The following is a 25,626-nucleotide window of genomic DNA, read 5'->3' as shown; positions in this document are numbered from 1 at the left end:
ATGTTTTATAGCACCTCCACATGTGTGTTTATGTGTGTGTGTATGTGTGTGTGTGCTGCAGAAGGATGATGGGGTAGCAATCGGAGGCTGGTTCATCAGGAGGTCAGACACACACACATACACACACACGCTGAGCGGCTGCAGAGAGAGATGGATGGCAGTCTGAGGCTCCCTGCTGCTTTGGTAGTGAAATGTATGGCACTGAGGTAGCTATGGTGACACGCACACACATGTACAGTGCATACACACATGCAGAAACCTACCTCATGCATGCACACAAACACAACACACAAATGCTGCTTTTCATAACAAGTGTAATGATTCATTTAAATTGTTTAACGCTGCATAAACACACACACGGTTTTCTGAGAACACTTTCATCTTTATAAAATGATTGAAAATAAAATGACACACGGTTCGGATATGTGCAGTTTTCTGTTTGATATTATAATATAAATATTACAATCAAACTGCATGTAACATTATTTTCTTCCTGTCAGTCATAAGGCCGTTTATTTTCTGATCAGCAGCACAAATATTCATTTTAATGTGCTCTAGAAATCAGCTGTGGAGCTTTGGTGTGCATGTGTGTGTCTGCAGAGTTTGCATCAGGCTCGGATACAAAGATCCTGAGAGAATAAATACACCGACATACAGTATGCTTATAGCAAGAGCATGAAAGTAATGTCAGAGAGTAAAAGCAACAGGAGGAGCTGACTGAAATTGCTTCATGTGTCTAAGAAAGTATATAAAAAGTATATACAATTCAATGTTAGACATTGTATGTATGCATGTGTGCAATGTTATATTGATTTTGATCAGATTTTGCTTTATTGCCTTGTAAAAAATATTTAATGGAAATGTGTGACCAGACTTATCATTGCTTTCACTCATGGAGGGGTCAAAGGTGATCAGCCAATAGGAACGCTCTGTATTGAGCATTGACAGGATGCCACAAACACGAGCAAACGTGCATTCCTTGAAGTATGCAGTGGTTAAAAAAGGGAGAGATTTTAAAACATGAAAGGAATAGGAAAGAGGAAGATGAATAGATTAATAATGAGAGCAAGGAGGTGTGCAGAAGATGAGGAAAAGGAGATGAGGAGGAACAGAAAGGGGAAGAGGAGGTGATGAAGAGGACAGAGGGGAAAATAGAATAACCCCTCATGAAAAACAGGAATTTAAAAGAGGAAGTTGAGAGATGTGTTTGGGACATAAGAGAGGAAGAGGAGGAGGAGGAGGAGGAGGAGGAGGAGGAGGAGGAGGAGTGTGATAACAGGATGATGAATCGACCTCAGAGAAGATGTAAAAAGACACGGGAGGGGAGGAGGGGTTAGGAAGAGGGGATGAGATGAAGGAGATGAAATAAGAGAGAAGTGAATGAGTCTGAGAGAAAATATTCGGTGAAGATGAGGAAGAGGAGTTGAAACGAAGATGGAAAGATTAAAAAATAAGACAACATCTTGTAAACAGAGTGATTTGTTATTCTAAGCAGCCTGTCTCATAAAGAAGAAAACGACACCTCTGCTGTAGATGGGAGTGTTTATGGATATTATGAGTCAGAGCTATCAGATCAATAAAAGTGCACGTCTAAGCGATATTCAGACCCCTATCACTCATGCAAGTTTGACCACCAGGTATTCTGTGTTTATTCTTGGTCATTCAACACAACTTTGAATATTTTCCTTGCTAGACACGTCCGAAAAACCAAACATATCGGGGTTAATAACATGAAGTCTAACCGTGCCAAGAGCAGTTCGTTTTAGTGTGTGAGGTTCTCGAGATTTGTCAATGGAGTCTGGTGCCTTTAAAGACATTGATGTAACAGCTGTTTCTGGTCAGAAAAGCATCTCACTCTTTAATAAGATCAGCATCTGATGTCTCTTAGAATAACAATCAGAGCCAGTCAGTGGTTAAAAAAATGAGTGGACATCATTTGATTGGACACATTTGCCCAAAAGGATTAAACTGCAGCAACCACAGTCTGTTTCACCAGCTGTTTTCACACATGCACTCCTGAAAACTTCTAAATAATTTCAGGAGGACTTCTCCAGATATTCTCCTGACCTGGTTGTTCACATATGCACCACGCAGATGTCACATGCAGACAGTCTCTGGTTGTGCACCGATCACAGGGAATAATCGTCACCACCCCTAACACTCGCTCGAGATGCATTCTCCTCACTCAACAGCTCCAGCGGACATCAGGAAAAAATACCAGGAGGCCGTCAGGAGAAACTCTGGATGAAGTCAGAGTGAAAAATCTGGCTGTTTGCAGTCACACATGAAGCTCACTCTGAAAACTTCAGGAGTGTTAAGGAGTTTTTGAACAAGGCTACTGACACATGATGAACCAATCTACTGGATAAATTCCAAAACTTTTTGTACCTTACAGTCAATAACAGAGATATGTCAAACTAGTGCACAGGTATTTATGTGTTGTCATCATCACAGGGCTGTGTAATGTCCCAGCTCCTTCGCTCTGACAGTGTGTGACCCCAGGCTGACCTTTGCCCTCTGCATGACTGAAGCCTCACAGAGTGACCTCAGGGGAATTTCTGACCCTTGACTCCCTCAGGACTGAGTGTGTGTGTGTGTGTGTGTGTGTGTGTGTGTGTGTGTGTGCCGTACAGTAGGTGTGCATTGATTTGTACTGTAGCGGAGGGATCAATAAGCTGAACTCTGCTGTGTGTCAGATGTGTGTGTGTGTGTGTGTGTGTGTGTGTCTGAACACGTTTCCTGTCCAACATCTGCACCGCATAAACACCCCGACATGTGTGTGTGTCTGCCTCATGCCTTTGATTGTATGTGTGTATATACAGGTTTCAGTGTGGATTACTCCCCATATGTCATCCTGTGTGTGTGTGCGTGTGTATGTCTGTGTGTGTGTGTGTGTTTCTCTTCTTTTTGCACAGAAATACAACCCTATTGGCTCTCCGTACTCTAAGAAATCACACATAAAAGAAAATCATAGTGTCTGATTCTATTTATAAAGTCTTGTAACCGATTCCACTTAATGTGCATGTGTGTGTGAGTGTGAGTGTGTAAGGGTGTGTGCTTCTTTGTCTGTCTGTGTGTGTGTACGGTATGTGTCCTTTGTGTTTGTGTGTGCAGCCCGGTCGTTCACTCATCCTCTCCTTCAACATTCCTGCTGAGCAGAGCAGAGGTCACTGCCAGGACAAACCATGCTGTGTGTGTGTGTGTGTGTGTGTGTGTGTGTGTGTGTGTGTGTGTGTGTGTGTGTGTGTGTGTGTATGTGTGTGTGTAGGGCCTCCTCTGTCCAGGATGAAGGATGGAGGGAGGGAGGTGAAGGAGAGGTGAGCGGGTGACGGGGAGGAGGTCATTCCACGGTCAAATACAAACGCCTCCTCCCGCCGTCTCTCACCCACTTCTTCTCCTCTTCCTCTCCACTCCATCTTCTCCTCCTCAGACTTCATCTTTTTCCTCCTCCTCTTCCTCTCTCGCTCTCCCTCACGTCTAACTTCTCCTGAACACACCGAAAAAATATTAGAGCTATTTTTAGTGGAGGCGAAATGGAGAGAGATGGAAAGAACAACTAACAAGAAGAGATCTAATCTGGTTTTCTGGTTGTGTTTGTCTACACACACACACACGCACACGCACACGCACACACACACACACACACACACACACACACACACACACAGCCATGACCCAGAATGTGACCCTGAGCAGTAATGGATAAAAAATGAGAGACCTTAGACCTTTTCCCTCTACAGTATTCCCTCCTTCTCTTCCATCCGTCCTCTACTTCTTCTTCTGTCCCTCTCTCCCTCCTCTCTTTCTTGTGGTATTTATCTTTATTTTTATTAAAGTAAGGTCCATGCATTAAGAAAGGGGAACATTTTTGAATGTTTGCATATCTAGAAATAGTCCTCAGTTAGAAACAGCCATGTGTTCAGACCAAAGTTTAAATATTCAGAATAATTCAGAGATGATTAGAATAAAGAATAAAGTTCAATAATGAGAATAAAGATCCAAAGTTAAAAAAGAGTCATCATGTTTAGATGAAGGGATAAGTGTTTAAAGTTAAGTTAAAACTTTATTAGTACTATATCATGCGTGTGAAAAAAAAAAATTACATTTAGAGAAACTAAAGTTAAACTGTTCTGAGAATAAAGTCAAATATCGGAGCATAGTGTGGAAACGCAGAGAATTAAGGAATACCAGAGTGTGTGAAGTAAAAATAATCTTAAATCAAGATGTTACAAATTAATGTGAACCTTTTATTATTAACTGAAAAATATAATTTACATTTTTTGTTGTTCTGATTTATTTCTACATAAGTATCATATTTTATATGTTTCATCCTGCGTGTGAATTGTGAAATGAATTTATTATTTTATTAGGAGTATTTTACGGTGACTCTCACTGACTGATATTAATATTTTAAATAAATTCGTTATGCAAAAAGATTTCTGTGCAGAATGTTTCAAGTTTTGTTTTTAGTTCATATATTTAAAGATTTGTTAAATTCAGACATTTATTAGTGACGAGCTCCTGATGATTCAGACGACGATCCTTCTGATGTTTTAAATTTGAATGCCTGGATTTTCCTTTATTTCTGTTTTTCATATATATACAGTTGAGCTTTATTTTATTTACATCGTTCCCTTCAGTGACTCATCATCAGCAGGTTAAATGTAGACCGAGTGTCTCAGAATAATTAAGAACTGTTTGACTCTTAATAAATAAATCCTTGATTTAAATATTTACTCCTGTACAGGTCCGTATTGTTTCCAGCTGATTGTTTGTAACGTGTTTGTGGTTTCAGAAAATAAATCAGTCCATGTTTTTAAATCATTTTGAAGCTGCATTAAACATTATTAATTATTCTGAGACCCTCGGTCTACATTTAACCTGCTGATGATGAGTCTCTAAAGTCAGGGATGTAAATAAAATAAAAATCAACTGTAGAGCTCACGTGATTCATGAGAGATAATCATATATGATCTTTTAATAAAACAGACTGAGCTACAGCAGAGATAACTATTTCATCCAGATCAAACAATACTTTTATAAACGGTTAAAGACAAAACTAAAATCATTTTAATTAAGGAGAGCTATTTTAAAAACATCGTAGTTTATAATTACAGCCCTTCCTTTTAAAATAAAAGTCATATTTCTAATTCATGATTTAATAATGACCTTTATTTATAGAGAACAAAGTGTTTTACAAGGACCGCAAAAACAAATAGATTATGAGGAGAACAATAATCAAGGGAAAGATTAAGAAATAATAAACTCTTCAAGTAATTAAATCTATTTTTAAAAAACTATAATAAAAGACATACTGTTGTTTTAAAGGAATTTTAAAAAGTAAAATTCAACTAAAATCAGGAAACGCTCGTCGGTTATTAAGAGGGGATTTAAAAGAGATGAGTGACTCGGCTGATCTTCTCGCAGGTCGTTCCACGGTTTAAGGGCCCTCACAGGCAACGCTCGTTATTAATGAGATGATTCATTATGAGAAGTTATCGACTGATCTGAAGACGTTTTTAAACAACTTTATTTACGGCTGATTTATCAACGTGTTTAAAGATTGACGATCAGAAGAAGGATGCTGAGAATTTAAAGGCTCAGATTACTAAATTAAATTAGATTGTTTCTTTGTTTGTACTGAAGGATGGTAAAGACATTCCTGTTTCATATTCTGTCTGAATAGCTCCCTGTGCATAATAAACACACACACACACACACACACACACACACACACACACACACACACACACACACACACACACACACACACACACAGACTCTGAAACTCAGACCTCAGGCTGGTACCAGGCCTTTAAGCTGTGCGCCACCTGCTGTTTAAGAACTGTAAGAACATGGAGGTGATCAGAGAGGAGCTGATGTTCAAACTGAGGAAATAAGTTTAAGTTTTAGAGATGGAATAATTCAGACTGAACACATCTTCACTAGACTTTAATTTGTTTGTATTCACATTTTTTAAGAACCTGATGTTCTTTGTATTCTTAAATATTTTCTCGTCATTATTAAATAATGTTCATAGATTTATGTTTTTAATGTAAATGATGCAGATTTTTTTGTAATGGCTGCAGCGCGGGTGAAGAGCACAGGACGAATCTCTCACTTTGTGGGACAAATAAAGTGAATCTTCAAATGTTCAAACATCTCGCTGTGAAGAAATAAAAGGCTAAAAAAAAAAGAATCGATGTCTCCAGAGTCACAGTCACAATCTCTGCGAGAGTCCACTCTACTAAAAAATATATTAAATAATCTTTAAGAAAGTATGTATTGTTAGAAAGATACATGTCTGCAAACTGACGCACTGCACTCCCAACAATTTGTGTTTTTTATGGACCATGACGGGATTCAGGTTTCTTCTTTGCTCTGTTTTCTACTGAAGCTCTGCAGTGAAGTGTAAAAAATTTTCACAGAGAATATAAAGCTCATACTCTTAATTTAAAACTGGACTGACAGCAGGGCGACACCTGCTGTCTGACAGGAGAACTGCAGCCTCCAGTCAGCCTACTGTAATGTTCTTTAGTCTGCTGTAATGTATGAGGCAAAATGTTTCTAATAATGTTAATTTATTTAGATATTAATCTTATAGAATCTTTTGACAAGAAAACAAACATTTAGAGTTTCACCTGATCAGTCCATTCAAACTCATTTTCAACTAGGGATGGATACGAGTACTCGAGTACTCATTAACGTTATTACTTGAGTTTTGTTTCAGTTCTTGTGCACCCGCTGTTCTAGGCTTCAACAGTTAAAGTTAGTATTACATCTGTGACTGAGCTGTACTAAGATTTGAAGGCCACTGTCCAACAGACACACTGATGAGCGACACACCACAGGAAACACAGCGGACCAACTGGAGGCCTGTGTCCGACGTTTGTTTAAAATAAATAATTAGCAAACACTTGATCATTGTTGCACAGAAACAGAATAAAGCACTTGTTTTTTCCTTGTTTTACTCCGATATCATTCTCAATATGTTTGCTTTATGGTTACCTTTTTGAAAGTTCCTGTGACGTATGAAGTGTGGAAAGTGTCTAAACAACAAAAATAAAGTTAAATAAACATGTGAAGCCTGAATAAGTTAGACTGCTGCACATTTCACTACTTGTTAGGGGTTTATTGGCCTGAAGAGAGAAGGGAAGAGTTCCTTTTAAGGGTTCCTGTGTCTGCAGTTGTTTTGATGTTTCACCTCAGATTTTCCTCCAGGCCCTCCTCTGATTGTTCACCTGCAGCTCTCTGATGTGTGACTTTGATAAACACAGACTCTGATAAGAAGAAAAGAAGAAAGACGACATGTTTAAGGTTCCAAATCTCTTCAGGGATTTAACATATTTGTACCTGATAATCCTGAACTATGAGGCCTTTAACCATCAGTATGTAATAAGCAGCATTAAAGGAAGAAGGTATCCTGTTACTATCTGAACCTGTTTCTCATCCTTACATACAAGAGAAGACCTTGTCCAGTCCTTCACCGAGGAACTGACGACAGAGAAAAAAAAACGTTTGACTGATGGAACATTTCACAGCATCGTTCAGATCGATCACACATCGTCAGCACTGCAGCGTTCGAGAGCTGCAGGAGATACTTTATGATTTCAGGGAGAAAAATCTCTGAAGGTTTAACATCAGAGGATCTGAGTGAGACGAGAAGAGTCGAGGTTTAACCTGCTGCAGGACAGAGTCGGGGCACTGAGTCTGAGAGGAACGACAGAGCTGCAGACTGAGCATGGAGATCGATCTGACCAACACGGGATTTTTTACATTATATTTAATCAGGCTTTAATTTAAAGATCTTTTGATATCTGACAGAAAACATACAGGATAATTGATTCAATGTGTTTGGAATTTTATATATTTTTACTGTAGTATTTTGTGATATTTATTATGTCTTCAGGATAAAATCAAAGGATTTATTTATTTATTTATTTAATGCATTAAATGTACCTCACATGCCTCTGTTATATTAATTCTAATTTAGGAATAATTACAAATAAAAATAAAAATTTGGTTTACCTTTCATTTTTATAATAATCCCAGGTCCGTTCATCTTCTCTGTTTTCATGCGAAGCGGTCGGTGCAAACGTTGTCCTTTTATTCAGAGAACTTTAAGAAGCTTTCTTGAACTAAAAATAATATTAAAATAATCTTAATAACTGTATTTGTAGTTTGAAAACATGAAGAATATGTTGGATTTATTTGTAACACATGGTTCCACGCCCTCTGTTTGTAAACCATATATTTCTAAACATCCTCATTAAATTTTTTAACCTATTATCATGAAAAAATATAATAATATATATAAAGACATAAACATCAGTATGTGAGGTGTGACCAAGCTGACAGTGGACAGCAAGTGTCAATCAAAGCAGTGCGATACACTTCCTGGCGGTCACATGGCAACGACGTGATGAGTCGTTGGAAAACGAAACTTGATCATCTTAGAACGGGTCATAAAGGGACGGGCCATCCTCAGTTAGCTTAAGCTATAAATGCTGTAGTATGTGGCAACGCTTACTTACTCCTTACTTATTCCTATACAAATAAATGTGAAATAAATAATTTGTACTGATGGCACCCGCCCTCTCCCAACTCACACACGTGACGGGGCTTATTTTACACCCTGATCAAACTATAGCTGCCTGTGTCATACTGAATTATAAAAGTGTGTTATTGTCCGTCCCTTAGAGTTTCTTAATACACAAACATGGAAACAGTGCATGCACACACTGGTTGACACACACCATGTCTCCTGCAGCATGACCTCTGCCTGACCCTGGAAGAGGGCGAGACGATGGAGAGAGGTCAAAAGGTCAGAGAGTGAAAGAAAGCAGCAAAGTGGCGAGATAAACTGGATTATAATGCATCCTTATGAAGTTAAAATTAAAAAAAAATAACTGTCCTGACCTAAACTTGAAGATTCACCGCCTCTCTTTCTCTCTGTGTTGTTTCCCTTTCTGGTATTTGTCCTGCTTCCTAAAACATGCAGTCGTCATGTGTACACAGACTGATCAGACCCCCGTTGTTTACTTCCTGTCTCCCCCTGCAGCCGTCACCATGACAACAGGCAGACTGCGACCTCTCTGTGACTTCAGTGGGGGTGAATCCGAGGTTGTGACCGCAGTCACAGGTCACTGTGAGGTTGGAGGACAATCAGGCTAAAGTTGAGAAAATTTTCAGATTGTTTTTGTATTTTATCCGGCTGTTGCTGTTGACTCTTCAGCATGTATTTATTAGACCGACTGAAAAAGAGTCTATAAATTCTAATAACTCTGAGGAGGCAGCCCACACTGAAATAACTATATTATAACTATATAATATAAATTTACAGAGACCTGTTTTTATATATCTTAAATTCTGAATGACTTTTGGAATTGCTGCTTTCAGCCAGCGGCCGTCACACAATCTACAACGGCTGCAACATAATCCTTAGAACTATGGGGACTTTTTTCTGTCTGCATTTGCACCGCCATGTTACCTGCTCTGAAACAGGAGCTAAAAAGTTCTTCTAAACGGAACTAAAATAGTTCATAGTTCCTGTGGTGCTGAACCAATAAAAAAGAGGGAGGGTTCCAACAGTTCCTGGAACTATGAAAAAGTTCCTGCGGTCTGAAAACACCTGCTTTATAAGCAGCAGAATGTTTCCTCTCAAAACATGAAACTTTATAACCTGACTCCTCTTGTGAACTTTAATTTGTTCCCTGTCCTCCATGATTCCTTACTTTTATAGTTAACACTAATGTTGTGTTCAGGGTCCGTGAGAGCCCAGTCCTTATATCGTTTTATCACCTTGATACTTTTCTCTCCTTTATTAGAGTTTTATCACAGTTTGTTCATAAGAACTCTGACAGGGAGTTTCACCTCTCCTGGGTCTGACTGACCCCGAACAATAACAGCAGTAATATCACTCTGCAGGACAACAAACAGACCACATCTCTGTCTCTGAGTGACAGCTGGGACATCCAATCAACACATCATGTATGGTTCACAATGTAGACGACAGTAAATTAGTAGGTTTTGTGTTCCTTTCTGAATTTTGTACAGTTTGTGAAAAAAATTGAAGGGTGGATGAAAATATTATTCTAGGCCAAACAACGATCTTTGCATAAACAGGACCACGTAGTTTTAGTTACCAAACTGAAACCACTTTACAAAACAAATACCAGTATTATTCAGCATTATTTCGTTGTAGTATGTAATGTTCTGATGGTCAGTGTGAGAATTGACCAACAGTCAGGTAGCAGTAACAGTGTTTGGTTGCAGTTGAGCCAGCAGTGAAGTGACAAGCATCAAAGATCTTCATCAATAATGAAGACAAAAAAAACACACACTCCTCTGTGTGTGAAGTTACAGTCGGGCCGAGCTCTCCTGGAGCTTTCATTTGCACATTAACTCAAACGTTACACTCACTCAACTCTTTTCAGAGCACAGATTTCACAGTTAAGACAAAAAGAGATGAGACAACCCAATGTGAGAATCAGACACATAAAGCTTTGTGCGACGCAGGACGTAATGCGCTCCCCCTAAGGGGAGTAATAACGTGTTTTTAGGGGCTCTCAATTGGCCAGTGTGCACTTAATTATTGTCTTAATTATGGTAAATAAAGAAAATGTGAATTATAGAGCCAAATTAAACCGACGTGAACTTTCTGTCTCTCTCTTTGTTCTCTCACTCTCTGTGGAATAATCTATCTGAGGGGTCCAACATCTGCTGTTACCTCACACACACAAACACACACACAAACACACACACACCAAGACCAGCAGCTTGCAACTTCACGCTCACAACACACTCAGTCACACTCAGCATAAACACACACTCAGATATTTATGAGCTTTTGTTTCCTTTGTTAGAGACTAAGCTGAACTCAACTTCTAACTTGCCCTTACTCCCTCACCCTCTCTCTTTCTCTTCTCTCTCTCTCTCCCAGGTTGTTGCCTTGGTAACCAAGCGTCATACTGAGGTTCACCTTCAGAACAAACACACACACATACATGCACACACTCAGACAGCTGTGAGGCGGCCGTGCGCTCTACAGTCGGGGAGTTAAATGTGTGAATGGAGGGCTGTAAATTCACCACAGAGAGATTTACAGCTTCACACACACAGGCACACAAAAACATACACACACACAAACACACACACAAACACAAACACACACAGTCTAGGAGGAGGGCTTTAACGGGGGAGTAAACTGGAGCTGTGATAGGAGCTGGTTCCTCCGTCTCCCTTTCTCTCAGGAATTTAAATGAGTTTTAAAGGAGCAGTCGGACATTTTGTAAATGCATTTATTCCATGTTTTGAGGAATGTGTCCAACAAAATGATTATCACTAACATCATGCCACATAAACATCTAAAACTGTTCATTGTTGTTTTGTTTTAGTTTGCACTATTGCACATATTTACTGAATGTACTGTATGTTAAAACACCTCTGAAGGACCATACTATATATGAAGTACTTTGTATAACTAAAGGGCAATGTTTGTCCTTAAAAATAAACGGTTACCAAAAATATTTTCGGCAATGTCCAAAGCAACATCAACTGACTTTCCCCACTGTGGACAGCTGGAGAAGTTGAAGTTAAACCAAGGTCTGAGTTCCACCTAATTACAAACAAGGGACGGACAAATAAAACTTATATCAGTCAATGACGATCGACTCTAACAACTGAGCCAGAGCCGCCTTAATTAGTGCCAATTTATTGTTTTAATAAACACATTTTTTGGTGTGTTTGTGATGAAGGAGGGACAATTTGCAGATACATAATATTTAAAAACATGAAGATATCAGAAAGACAGAAACTGTGTTAAAGCTTATATCCCCTTTTAAGCTCTGTGTCTATTTATAACACTTCATATTGTCATCACAATATTCAGCAGGTGAACCAGAGAGGTATGGGGGTACTGTGTTGGTGGTAGAAGCTGCTAACATTGATTCAATTAACTAATAATATGACAAATCCACATAGGATTTAATTATTCCTGGCATACTTCAATGGACGTTAAAATGTGCTGCACAAGCACAGTTAACTCCGTCAGTTCATATTAAACAAAACTAATAGTTCAGTTAGCAAAAACAACAACAACAACAACAACAACTGCAACTACAACTACAACTACAACAACAACTACAACAACAACTACTACAACAACTACAACTACAACAACAACAACTACTACTACTACTACTACTACAACAACAACAACAACTACTACTACTACTACTACAACAACAACTACTACAACTACAACAACAACTACTACAACAACAACTACTACAACTACTACAACAACTACTACAACTACAACAACAACAACTACTACTACTACAACAACTACAACAACTACAACAACAACTACTACTACTACTACTACAACAACAACTACTACAACTACAACTATAACAACAACTACTACTACAACAACAACAACAACTACTACAACTCCAACAACAACAACAACTACTACTACAACTACAACTATAACAACAACTACTACAACAACAACTACTACAACTACAACAACAACAACTACTACTACAACAACAACAACTACAACTACTACAACAACAACTACTACAACTACTACAACTACTACAACTACTACTATAACAACAACTACTACAACAACAACAACTACTACAACTACAACAACAACAACTACTACAACTACAACTATAACAACAACTACTACAACAACAACAACAACAACTACTACAACTACAACAACAACTACTACAACAACAACAACAACAACAACAACTACTACAACTACAACAACAACAACTACTACAACTATAACAACAACTACTACAACAACAACAACAACTACTACAACTACAACAACAACAACAACAACAACTACTACTACAACAACTACTACTACAACAACTACAACAACTACAACAACAACTACTACTACTACTACAACAACAACTACTACAACTACAACTATAACAACTACTACAACAACAACTACTACAACTACAACAACAACTACTACTACAACAACTACTACAACTACTACAACAACAACTACTACAACTACAACTATAACAACAACTACTACAACAACTACTACTACTACAACAACAACAACAACAACTACTACAACTACAACTACTACTACAACAACAACTACTACAACTACAACAACAACAACAACAACAACAACTACTACTACTACAACTACAACAACTACTACAACAACTACTACAACAACAACTACTACAACAACAACAACTACTACAACTACAACAACAACTACTACAACTACAACAACAACTACTACAACTACAACAACAACTACTACAACTACAACAACAACAACAACTACTACTACTACAACTACAACAACTACAACAACTACAACAACTACAACAACAACAACTACAACTATAACAACAACTACAACAACAACTACTAAAGCTACAACTACAACTACAACAACAACAACTACTACTACTACTACTACTACTACTACTACTACAACTACAACTACAACAACAACAACAACAACAACAACAACAACAACAACTACAACAACAACTACAACCAGAAAGAGTCACAAATCCAAATCAGTCACCACAGGAAGCACCTGTGAATTTGCAAGTTACTACAGCACTGAGCAGAAAACACTCGTAGCACTTTTTAAAGATTAAAATGATGTAAAAGCGAGTTAGTGGACGTTACCATGCCAACAGTGCCACAGAACTCCTGCTAGCTAGCCAGCCGCGCAGTCTAAGGTTAGCCCGAGACACATAACAAATAAAAAGAAAATAACTTTCAGCTCAGTGTTTTGTACTCACAGTTTCGATGCAGTTCTGTCACACAGTCCTCTTCATCCTCTTATCCTCAGTGTTTAGTATCATGAAGTCCTCCGACATGTTAGCCGTTAGCATCCTCACTACTGGAATTAGCATCCGGTGAATAGTCCACTTTCCCTCGTCTTTTTCTCGATAGAAAATTAAGTTAAACGGTCCGTGGTCAGCTGGTTAGTTATAGTCCAACATACCTCGTCAGCTTCATGTGTTTCACAGGATTTATTAATGAAGGTTAGCAGCTACTGGACGAGAAAGTGTTGTTGTCTTCTCTGGGACCTCCACTGTTAGAACGGTTAGCTTAAAAACATCTGTGGTAATGACTTTCTTTCATTTGCGTTGCCTAGCAACCTGGGGAGAACCGTGACCGTTGAGACGCAGATTTAGCTGCACTTTACTTTTATGTAGATCTTTTTGGTCAGTGAGATTAATAAAACAATAAATAATTGATAGGTGTCCTCAGATGACATAAATACTGCCCTCCACACAGACTCTTCACCTGTACACAGCCAGAGATTGGTCAATAGGCGCTTACTTCTCGGACTACAAATGGACTACAAATACCAGAATCCTTCATAATTACGAGATCTTTATCTCGTAATAACGAGATCTTTATCTCGTAATAAAAAGAAAAGATCTCGTTATAACGAGAAAAGAGCTCGTTATTATGAGATAAAGATCTCGTTATTACGAGATAAAGATCTCGTTATAACTAGAAAAGACACACATTACTACGGAAGCGTATTGCATTCATGTGGAGAATTTTTTTTTTGCCTGGTTTCTTGTTATAACGAGAAAAGATCTCGTTATAACGAGTTATAACGCAGTTGTTTTTCATGGGGTTAAAGTATTTTCAGTAAATGCCTAAGCGTATCTTGAGACACCACATAGCCAGCTTGAATACAATTCAGATGCATGACTTTATATCGGTGAAGCATACCATATCTATTTAACTGATCCTGGAAGAATGACGCTATTTCAAGTAGGTCAGAGTGTGCTTTGCTTTCCGTCTGAACAACCTTAATGCCTTCAGATGCCTGCGCTAAGTCGACAAGCTCATGAGAATACCATCTGTATTACTCAAAGATGATAATATTTCCCAATGCCTTAAACCGAGATGAAAATAAAACACAATCAAATCAATAAGCCTGGTCATCGTTGCCTTTTGATCTTCCACCCTCCTCTGTCTGCCACAATGCAAACTTCATTACCCCTCTAGTATCTTTTAGTCTTTGTAATGTACGGAAGCGTATTGCATTCAGGTGGAGAATTTTTTTTTTGCCTGGTTTCTTGTTATAATGAGAAAAGATCTCGTTATTACGAGAAAATATCTCGTTATAACAAGAAAATATCTTGTTATAACAAGAAAAGATCTTGTTATAACAAGAAAAGATCTTGTTATAACAAGATAAATATCTCGTTATTACGAGATAAAGTTCTGGTTATATCGAGATAAAGATCTTGTTATTACGAGATAAAGTTCTGGTTATAACGAGAAAAGATCTCGTTATAACAAGATAAAGATCTTGTTATTACGAGATAAAGTTCTGGTTATAACGAGAAAATATCTCGTTATTACAATATAAAGATCTTGTTATATCAAGATAAAGTTCTGGTTATAACGAGAAAATATCTCGTTATTACAATATAAAGATCTTGTTATATCAAGATAAAGATCTTGTTATTACGAGATAAAGTTCTGGTTATAACGAGAAAAGATCTCGTTATAACAAGATAAAGATCTTGTTATTACGAGATAAAGTTCTGGTTATAACGAGAAAATATCTCGTTATTACAATATAAAGATCTTGTTATATCAAGATAAAGATCTTGTTATTACGAGATAAAGTTCTGGTTATAACGAGAAAAGATCTCGTTATAACAAGATAAAGATCTTGTTATTACGAGATAAAGTTCTGGTTATAACGAGAAAATATCTCGTTATAACAAGATAAAGATCTCGTTATAACGAGATAAATATCTCGTTATTACAATATAAAGATCTCGTTATATCGAGATAAAGATCTTGTTATTACGAGATAAAGTTCTGGTTATAACGAGAAAAGATCTCGTTATAACAAGATAAAGATCTCGTTATTACGAGATAAAGAGAGAAAAGCATGAGGGTGGTGGCGATGAGGAGGCGTGGGTTTGTTTATGGGAGTGTACAATACACCAGTGGCAGCTCATTACAACATTTCAGTATAAACACCGTAGCAGGCGATTCTGGCGCCGCAGTTGTTTTTCATGGGGTTAAAGTATTTTCAGTAAATGCCTAAGCGTATCTTGAGACACCACATAGCCAGCTTGAATACAATTCAGATGCATGACTTTATATCGGTGAAGCATACCATATCTATTTAACTGATCCTGGAAGAATGATGCTATTTCAAGTAGGTCAGAGTGTGCTTTGCTTTCCGTCTGAACAACCTTAATGCCTTCAGATGCCTGCGCTAAGTCGACAAGCTCATGAGAATACCATCTGTATTACTCAAAGATGATAATATTTCCCAATGCCTTAAACCAAGATGAAAATAAAACACAATCAAATCAATAACCCTGGTCATCGTTGCCTTTTGATCTTCCTCCCTCCTCTGCCTGCCACAATGCAAACTTCATTAACACTCTAGTATCTTTTAGTCTGTTATGTGATCTTTTCTCGTTATAACAAGATCTTTTCTCGTTATAACAAGATCTTTTCTCGTTATAATGAGATCTTTTCTCGTTATAACAAGATCTTTATCTCGTAATAACAAGAAACCAGGCAAAAAAATAAATTCCCCACATGAATGCAATACGCTTTCGTATTACGGAGACAATAAAATACATAAAACTGAAAAAATACCATGGATAAAACACAGATAAGAATGCCTCTTCCCCAACTATCCATTCCATATTTAATTTGACCTCTCATTATTCATGTGCATGCCTTTTTGTTTGACGAGAAGTTAAAACTTTGGTTTGACATCAACGTCTCTATGTTTAAATAAATGCTTATAAGATCAAAATTAAAATGAATGGTGAATTGACATTGTCCCAGCTTTGTTCCCTCTGTGCTTCGTCATCAAATTATTGAGTTTAACAGAAGTCTGTCTTTTAATTTCTCATTTCAGGTCCATTACAGAATCAGCTCCCCTGACATGAGGGATGGTCGGTCATTTTTCAGAAAGCACTTAAAGTTAAAGTCTTGTCACGTCTCTCCTGCTGTGACTCAGCAGAATCCGAGCAGCTCGACGTCTCACTCGGCACATTATGGATCCGATGTTCTGATGTTTCTGAAGTCCTGATTCAATCTGTCAAGTGATTGGTTCATTGTGTTACGTGCTTAATTATATTATCAGACTTTAGACTTTATCTGACCTTAGCTCAACGTTAAAGTTTGACCCGTTCTCCAAAGTGCACACTATGTTTTACAGTTTACATTTCCTGCAAATTCACTCTCGTGGTTGATAACAAACTCTGCTTTATTCCAAAGATACTCAGTTCAGACATGAAGGAGGAAATAAAACTTATTTAACCTGATATTCACGGAGGATAAAGAGCAGAATTTACTGTTATTGTTCCTGTTTTTTTATCGTCTGAATGATTCTGTTTTAGAGCTTCCAAAGTGAGTCTTTTTTCAGATTTTATAGAGACAGATGCAGAGCAGTAATCACCGTTAATTATACTGCGTTTTAAACACTCTAAAAACTACAAACGTGCCCTTTAATAACTTTTAAATTGTACCGACACATGAAGAGGAGGTGAAGGAGGCAGTTAGTGATGTTAGTGTGAACACAGACAGAGAGGCATGGAGGTAATTATCACCAACATTACTGCTCTTTAAGTGAAGCAGAAGCTGCGAGCGCTCGCTAACCTTTTACAGCTTCAGAAGAAATTCAAAACGACAACTTCATGTGAGGAAACAAGCAGAGAGAGGAGATTTTTTAACAAGATGGAGACAGATAGAGAGGGAGGAAGGTGATTATTGTGGGTGTTATTGCCTTTTAAAGGGGCATTACGCCAAGTGTTATCGCCCCACTGTGCGCTCTCTTTGGAGCCATTGCACTGCATAACGTGTGTGTGTGTGTGTGTGTGTGTGTGTGTGTGTGTGTGTGTCTATGAATTTGAGAGTAAAGTTGTGTGTGACATTAAAACAACGTGAGGCAGGATCAGGAGGGGTGTTCCTGCTTCCTTGTGATTCAGTTACTTTGTCTGTCTTCCTGAGAAACATTGTCTCCTGCATCATCGTTTCACAGCTGCTCTGTGGTGACTCAGAGGTTAACTCACCTGCACACTTCTTTCACACGTGCAAAAAGTCTTGTATATTTCAGGACAATCAGCGGCTGAAATCTTCCTGAGTTGTTTTTTCACACCTGTACCTCACAGCGGGAAACTTTCCCTGTGAGACTGGATGACATGATGTAAAAATGGCTCCACTGTGTTTACAACATATTCAAGATGGCGGAGAGAGTTACACCTTTATATCACCGCTACATGTAATTAGACATATCCACAGTATAAATCAAAGAGAGGCAAAGAACATTCAGTTTGTTGCAGCTTCATCACGTACACAAAGATCAAAGTAGATATAAACCCTACCCTACCTGACAGTTTCCCACTGCGCTCACACGCTTACCCTGACTTCAGGATGAAACTTGACCTGGAGGCGGGCAGATAAAAGTCCAGATAAAGTCAGGGTGAAAAATTCAGCCCTTTGTGTTCATTCCTGCAAAACACCATGACATTTTTAGTGAATATTCGGGAGTTTTGTGCACGTGTGAGATGAACAGAGAGCAGGTGGAGAAATAAAAAGAAAGTTTGGGGCTTCTAGAAAATGTTCCGGATTTTCCCCAGGAAAACACTAAACACACACTACAAGGTCAATGTGAAGTTAAAGGTCACTGTGACCAATATCTCTGCGTGTTACATCTTCTCCTAACCGGTGTTTTGTCCAGTTAGTCCTGAGGTGTCGTGGGAGTAATCGGATGAATCACCAGTGAAGGGAGGTCCGTACTTGACAGCCCTGTTGATGTCCTGGCTCTTGTCGTCCATCAGTCTAAACGGTTGAGTTGTCCGGACCAACAGGGGCTACGTGGTAGGATGGGTATATCGGCACTGTCATACCTGGAGCTTGCATCAACACAGCCTGTGTCTGCTGAAGGTGAAACAGCTGTTTTGATTGCGGTGGCAACTAAGGGCCGTAAGGTAGGAAATGTAACTGATCAGTTGGGCATTGGGGCAAAATTGGGATGAGGGATGTCTCCACTGAGCGCTTATCCTGTCATTAAGCCACTTTGTGTTTATTTAAAAAATATACTTGATAATTTTGTCTGCAGAAGAGTGAATAAAGCAGCTGTTTCCTCTCTTTTCCTCTGCCACACTACAATCCTGAAAAGTTGCTGACAGCGTCCCGTTTGGCTGTTAGTAGAGAGAGTTCTCATCCCTCCCCTGCATGTAAACACACACATCATGGTGATAAAAGTTGGAACATTTTACCTACAGATGTATCAAAGTGCATCAAGTCCATTTGAAGAGAGTCAAATTGACTCTTAATGATACGGGGCCGACTGGACTGGATGTCTTTACCTGCATCAGACTGAAAGCCTCCTGATCGTGCAAAAAGATTACAGAGGAGCAGAGACACAGACCAGAGACAAGACTACATACATTTAATCCATGACTCTTTTTCTTCCTCTTTTCTCATCTTTACTCCTGTTTTCTCTCTCTGCCTTTCCCTCTCACTCTCTCTCTCTCTCTCTCTCTCTCTCTCCCTCTTTCTCTCTCTCTCTCCCTCTCTCTCTAAATGCAAATGGAGTGGAACGAGTGTATTTGTAGCCACAGCAACAACAACATTATCGTTAATGGTCGCTGCAGAGACGCTGGAGCTGTAATGGCCGACAGCGCCCTGTCGCCGTGGGTTACCAGCTGGGTCTCAGACAGACAGACACACACAAACACACACACACACACACACACACACACATACACACACAGGCTGGATGAAAGCAGTGTGTACTCCTTTCATTCAAATCCACTTTGCATTGATTTTGCAGTTTGGCTGAAAATGCAACAACTCTGCGTCTCTACCTTCATGGCTCCATCTAAATCAATCACGCAAACACACACACACACACACACACAAAGACACACACACAGATGCATGCATGCAAGCACATGGACATTGTGTTTCGGACAAGTGGCTTGCCTGAGTGACGCCAGACGTCCACACACACACACACACACACACACACACACACACACAGAGTGCTGGTGACGCCAGGCTGGTATCAGTGTATTGGGTCAGTATTGAACTCAAACACTAAGTAACCTCTCGTCTGTCTCTCTGCGTCTCTCTCTCTGTTTTTTCAGCTCTATTTGTTTGTGTTTCTAACAGACCTTTGTGCGTTTGTGTTTGACGTGGCTGCAGACACTTTCCGGGTTTGCAGTGGACAAACATTTCAGTTGTTTTTCATGGACGACAACATGACAGCTCCCTAAAAGTGAAGCAGATAACATTTAGAGCTCCCCTGTTGGTTGACTGCAGTATAGGTCTTAAGCTCTGCCTCCTCCATGTTAACAGATAGGACATGGATCATCATGTACCTTGGTTGTGCCAGAAAATCCCACTTTGCTTTAATAGTTTTAAAACAGAGTCCCATTCACTAATTCAGCTCAACTTGGTAAATATTTAAGTTTCAGAAACAGAAATTGTATAAACATGAAATTGTTGCCTAATGAGCAACACATCTCTTCTTTTTAAACAAATTTTTTTGATTTGCATGAATATATATTTGATCGCATTATGGAAAGAATTACTGAACAGTTTTGTTTCAGCGCATAAAAAAGACAAAAAAGTAAGTTTGTAGTCAAACACAAAACTCATTTAAACCGATACTTAACGTGGATTTTGCAAAGTCATCACGTCATTTAAAGAGGAAATAATTAAGCTCATTATCGTCTCTCTCTTTCTCTCTTTTAACCACTTTAAAGTTAATGATACGATGTCGTAAAAACACAATAATTATTATGAATTATTAATGAAAAGATAAAGTTCTCATTAGCAGAGTTTGACTTTTTCAGAGCTCTTTGATGATGTGATATAACTTCATAAAATGAACTTTACACACACACACACACACACACACACACACACACACACACACACACACACACACATTATCAACACACTTACTGTAGGTGACCCCAGAGTGAACTTTAGCTGCTCGACCCTGTCAGAAAGAGAGAGAGAGAGAGAGAGAGAGTGAGAGAGAGAGAGAGAGAGAGAGAGTAGAGCGAGCGAGCCTGACAGAGTGTGTGTGATGGAGAGAGAGAGAGAGACAGGAGGACGCCACTGTCTCCATCCTTCTCACACACTCTGTCTGTCTGCTGAGTGTGTGTGTGTGTGTGTGTGTGTGTGTGTGTGTGTGTGTGTGTGTGTGTTTGTGTGTGTGTGGATTAAGAGGGTCCAGACGTATCACACACACTCCTGCTTTATATCCTTGACTGTACTCCTCCTCTGCCTCCTCCTCATGTCTCCTTTCCTCATCACTCCTTACTTTCAATGTCTCCTCTCCAATCTTCCTTTTCCTATGCATAACTCCTTTCCTGTCTCCTTTCCTTCCTCCTCTGATGATGACACAAATTATGATCGTCACCTGCCTGCGTCCTTCCTTGCTCTCTACCTTGTCTCCTTTACTCTCGTCCGTGATGTTTCCTTTCCTTTCCTTTCCCTCGTCTACATGTCTCCTTTTCTCTAAACTGTAAGTACAGTTATCACCACACCTCTATTTAATGCTCGATAATCCATCACTTCTCTCCAGCGCCACCTGCTCGCCAAAACGTGGTCACGTCTTGTTTCAAATACAAAGACCAGCAGACCAGTGGACCATAGGGTGACGTCATGTTGGCTACATCCATTTTTCTTAACCAGTCAGTGAGCGTAGCTTGCAGAGAAGGCGGATGGCTGTCCACCGGGTGTCTGATGGCGTTCAGGATCTCTGCCTTTAAAAGAAGCTGGTGTCCATTGGACGCTAATGAAGGATGAGTTTGTGCATCTGTAAATCACAGAGTATCGTCTTTATGATAAGTGCAGTCAGATAACTTCTGTTCTGATTAGGTTTAATATAAATAAGACGGCGCTGAGTCTCCTGCCGACAGTCTGAATCTGTCCGACCCTGTCCGAAGTTCTTCTTCTTGTTATTTATTTGCCCACGCTCGCTCTAATGGCGCCTATTATAGACGTCTATCTGATCCGTCCTAATGCTATCAGCCGTGTTATGTATTCATTTACATTAGGGACGCAGTGATTTTTATGCCTCTTCAAATATTTTGGGAGCCCCCCTCTCAACACCCCCCCCCCCCCCCCCCCCCCCCCCGCCCCCCGGGGGTCCACAATGAAATACATCCCAGCTTAAAACACGTTAAAATATTGAAGGCGAGTTTTTAATGGAGCGTTCTGCGCTGAATATGATAGAGAGAGAGCGAGAGGATCAATCTGCTGTTTTTACGACGGAGGACCATAAACGTGTCGGCTGTAAATTGTTTTGGAGATGCTGCCGCTCTCGGAGGCTGCTACAAGAGAGATAAATGTACACACACACACACACACACACACACACACACATATATGCAAACAGTATTAAAGCAGACCTATTATCACCTCTTACCTTCTTCTGTAGATTGCTTTATAACGATGACATTTCTCTCTTTGATTCCTCTGCTCTGAGTTTCTCAGGTGATGTAATCAGTCTGCAGGTAATGTCAGAAACACTGATGTCATGAGGCCACGCCCCCTGCAAAGAAAAACAACATGTCAAGTTTGTTCTTCATTTTGCCATCATTATGGCAAAACACACATGAAAGTTAATCCCTTCCTGCTTTGACCTGATAACTGCTCTCATATCTGGCAAACCGAGGGGCGTCCAAAACGGCCGTGTGGGGGTGTGTTAAAACCGTCGACCTTCTCTGGTCCAAACAAATCCAGAGCATTCAGGACCAGAATCTAAAGTTAGAAGGAGGACATACTGGCCTCTGCATTGTTTTTTTGTTTTTTTTTAAGATTTATTTTTGGGCTTTTTATGCCTTCAACGGAGAGATAGGAGAGTGGACAGAGTCGGAAATCAGGGAGAGAGAGGAGCTAAAGGTTCCAGTTCCCCCCAAAAGCCCTGTTCCACCAGGAGGTCCGGTTCAGTTCGGTATAAATAAGGTGTAAGGATACGGTTGGCTGTGGAACATCAGGGTTGACCGTACCAAACTGTACTGAACCACTACAGATCTTACTGATTTGACCTTTGACCCTTAAAGTGTCGATGTGTTATTTCATCTTGTTTATACTAACAGGCTCTTCTCTTTAGCGTTGAGCTCTGCTGTCACTTGTACCTGTACTACTTCTACCTGAGTGAACCCCTAACCCTCTGGTCTGAGCCATCAGCTCTCTGCACACTCAGGAGGGAACAAAGCGGTTACTACAGGAGCTGCAGCAGCTGTTTCACAAACTCTGCAGGTATTACATAACAATTTATGACCTCACCTGTGTGCACATTATTGCATTTATTATGTAAACACAGATTTATACACGTGTACATATCTGCGTCTGGATCATGATTCTTGTAACGGTGTTTGGTGTGAGTAAGTCATACAGCCTGCAGAGAGAGAGAGAGAGAGTTAGTAGTGTTGTAGTAAAGACCACACGAGCCTAGACCAACACATACCCGGGTCCAGAGTGTTCCAAGACATTTAGGGATCGAGACCGAGTCAAGGCCAAGACCAAGACCAAGGCAGGGCTAAATCGAGACAAGACCAAGACCATAAATATCTCTGAAAAATCATCATATTGTTTTCAGGGGGCGGGTTACTAACTTAGACCGTAACACCGGAAAGGTTGTGGTCGTAACCGGGGGATAAAAATCAAACTACAAATGAACTGAAGTTATTTGTTCTTTCAGAAAGAGGAGTTTTCTTTCTAATCACAGTGATGATGTGAGAAAGAGCCAATCAGTGGTGGTCTGCCTAGTCTGAGGTCGAGACCTTCAAAATGTGTTCTCGGTTTTGAACACTCACAGATAAAGATAAAGCTCATCGCAGAGCCAGACCCTTTAGTACCAGATGAGCCGACTCGTACTTTGAGATCCTCGGGCAGAGGTCTGATCTGTAGCTGGGGACCAAAGGGGACTAAAGAGCATTTGCCATGAGGGCCCCTGAACTGTGGAACGACCTGCCCGAGGAGATCAGGTCCGCAGAGTCAGTCATCACTTTAAAGAGTATTTCCTGATTTTACTTGTTAAAATGTTTATTTCTTAATCTAATTTTTCTATGAGCTGCTTGTTATAACATGTTTTTATTATTTCTGTCCTTGTAAAACACTTTTATTTTGAAAAGTGTTCTCTGAATAAAGGTTATTATTCTTCTTATTGGTGGACAGAGCTGCAGAGACTCTTTGGCTGAGGACACATGTGTGATGTCAGAGCGCCTCCAAGTGGTCGGTCAGAAACCTGAGAGCAGAGTTTATCTTTTTTATCCTCTCTTTACTTTTTATTTTCCTCTCTCTCTCTTTTTATTTTTCTCTTTTATCGTTCATTTTATTTTATTGTGGTAATTATGCAGCGTTTGATTCTTTTATTTTGATAAGGGAGATTTTTTTTCCTTTTAAAATAAAACATTTTTTAACAGTTTTTACATGTTTTTGTATTTTAAACATTTTAGATTCTTAATAAATAATAAAGAACGTTTATTTAATTTTTAAATATTTGATTTAATAATTCTGTTTTAATTACAATTCAAATAATTAGATGAAGATGTAACCACTGAAATAATAGAATAAATAATATAAATAATTAAAAGAGGAAGAAGGAAACAATAAATATAAATAAATATTTACATTATTAACATTTATAAAATATATTTAATCTTTTAAAAACAGACTGTTTGATGAGTGATCACACCGGGTTAAAATAAATTGAATATAATTATTTTAAATTAAAAAAAAAACGTTAAATAAAAAAAAAAAAATAATAAACTTAAACTTAAATAAGGATCCACATTTTTATAATTCACAGTAAAACTAGAACGAGACATTTTAACCTCTTTAATAAATGTTTCAAAGTAAAACGATGTGAATGTTATTAAAGAGGAATTTACATTTTCAGGAGAACAAACGTAGAAGTCTTTAAATTCAAGCACGTCTGATTCCTTTTTAAAGTTCAACTAATGACCAACTTTTAAAAACGACCTGAGGGAACGTTTCCATGGCAACTGACCCACAAACAATATTAATGTTTGAAATGAAACATGAAAGAATGAAAGAAAAAGAAAAATAATAAATCAAACTCTGCAGCACGCAAAAAATAACTTTACTGTATTTTATCGTGAGCGAACAACGCGTTTCCCCTGCTCAGCGTCTGGTTCCACCATCGTGTGTGAGATCTGTAGCCTCCATACAGAGGGCGTGTGTCTGTCTGTGTGTGCGTGTGTTTGTGTCTGTGTGTGTGTGTGTTTGTGTGTGTCTGTCTGGTCATGTTGAGATAATTATGATAAATACTGAATATAAATAAACGATGAACTGGGGAATAAAACAGGAAACAACCGGTTTGTTGGAGTATCAAACGATAGGGTCGGTGTGAACGTCAATGAAACTAATAAAGGTTCAACTTCTTCCTGAAACACTCGGCTTCACCTCTGCTCCCCCCCCCCCCCTCTCTGCACTCAGGTACTTTTCTCTTCAGCCCATCACAGAGGAGGAGGAGGAGGAGACTCATCCATTAATGGACTAATTGGACTTGTCATTAAGCTGGCTGTGCAGGGAGATGGGCCTTTT

The sequence above is a fragment of the Labrus mixtus genome, chromosome 20, assembly GCF_963584025.1.
Source record: "Labrus mixtus chromosome 20, fLabMix1.1, whole genome shotgun sequence".
Taxonomy (NCBI): Eukaryota; Metazoa; Chordata; class Actinopteri; order Labriformes; family Labridae; genus Labrus; species Labrus mixtus.
The sequence above is the reverse complement of the archived record's forward strand: the minus strand, read 5'-3'. Positions refer to the sequence as shown.